At 38.1% G+C, this 1,612-nt stretch overlaps 1 pseudogene; it reads right to left on the reverse strand.

Annotated features, from left to right (window-relative positions):
* Positions 1 to 628: 628 nt before the first annotated feature.
* On the reverse strand, positions 629 to 733 carry LOC146998026 (U6atac minor spliceosomal RNA; annotated as a pseudogene).
* Between the last annotated feature and the right edge of the window lie 879 nt (positions 734 to 1,612).

Below are 1,612 nucleotides of genomic sequence, written 5' to 3' on the forward strand. Positions count from 1 at the left end.
TTCTTTTTCCCCCTATCTTTACGGTCAATTGGATTGGCAACGGCAGCGCACGCAGATCACGCGAATTCTCGTCTCACGCGAGATTTGATGGATCGGCATAATTTCGACGTCATGCCGCTTTCCTTGTTTTTGCTACCTCGTTTTCTTTTTAATAATAAAAAAAGGAAGTTCCGATAGAGGAAAAATATCTTTCCGCTTGTCTGAAGCCCAGGCAGGTTTAATCGTTATCAATATTGGCCTTGTAATAGCTTTGTTCGTGTACATCGATCTTGGTAGTGATTACTGCTGACAGCTCCCAGAAGTGTGGTTCGTACCTCAAGGTTGGCATAACTGAGACATATATTAATTTCTGAAAAAGCTAATGATTTTTTTTCTGTTTTGGGGAACTGTGTTTGCACTAGCTAATGGAACAGTGACATTTCATTTCGAGATTAGTCATGTCATTTTTTCTATGCTTGCGAATTCGTTTTATTGATATAATGTAATACAAATTACAGCACCAGCCTTTTCGATAATACATCTCTGCAATATTAGACTGTAAATTCACGCTGCAGTTATTTTACTCTTATAAGGTATCAGAATTGGATGCAGCCTAACTCACCTAACCAAACAAGTTGGTATTTTGGTGATAACAGGCCATACAGAGTAGGCGGTAGTGCCTTAACTGTATATGCGTTTGGCCCAGAGGCCATTCCTTCAAGGGGAGTGCTAAGCTTCTCTCTCCATTCTTTATCTTTTCTTCCACCATGCCTTTGTGGTGTAACGGTAGCCCACTCGGCACGTCTTCGAGATGTCCGAGTCCCGGCGAGGTCACTGATTATTTATCACGTTTTCTGCTTCAAAATTACCTAATGTCTCTACAGTGGCGTCTGAACTAAAAGATGGAGGATGATAATGCGTCACCACTAGGATTTGGCAATTGGGTCCCCTCGTCTCCAGTCGTCCTTTAAAAGGAGTATGTAAGGTTTTTTTCCCTCTCTCCTTCCAGCATTCCTTCGTGGTGTAACGGTAGCACATTCGGCGCGTATGGGAAAGGTCCAGGTTCGAGTTTGGCACATTTTTCACGTCTCCTGCATAAAAAATAAAAATAAATAAATAAATAAATAAATAAATAAACTAATAACTCTACAGTCTTTTTAGAGCTCGAAAGTTTATGTTACCAGGCAATACGAGACATTACACTCTCATTATGAAATTATAACTTTTGAAAGACATACTTTACAAATTTTTGAAAATGAGCAATAACATGTTACGCATGTTTTACAGTTTTAGTCCTACAAAATATGCTATCTTTTATAAAGTATGGAAAATATCATGACGCACGGAAATGAGAGAAAAGGAAATTATGATCAACAGTAAAATAAAAAAGCTCCAATAGTGAGGATTTTTGAAAAAGCTATAGCGAAAATAAAAAATCATTTTTAGATTTAAAATAGTTTATGTTGTAACGTCTCGTATTCTTTGTTATCAGAACCTAGCTAGACTTTATAAGACTGTGTAGGGAATTATCCCTAGGTCTTAAGTACGACAATGTTCATAGAGGGGTATAAAGAACCTTCTCAAATTAAAGTTCACAGATGGCACCGACTGGTGCTCATGAAAGGCAACACTT

The sequence above is a fragment of the Stegodyphus dumicola genome, chromosome 3 (assembly GCF_044657685.1).
Source record: "Stegodyphus dumicola isolate Sdum_Otavi_A_Nest chromosome 3, ASM4465768v1".
In the NCBI taxonomy this organism is placed as follows: domain Eukaryota; kingdom Metazoa; phylum Arthropoda; class Arachnida; order Araneae; family Eresidae; genus Stegodyphus; species Stegodyphus dumicola.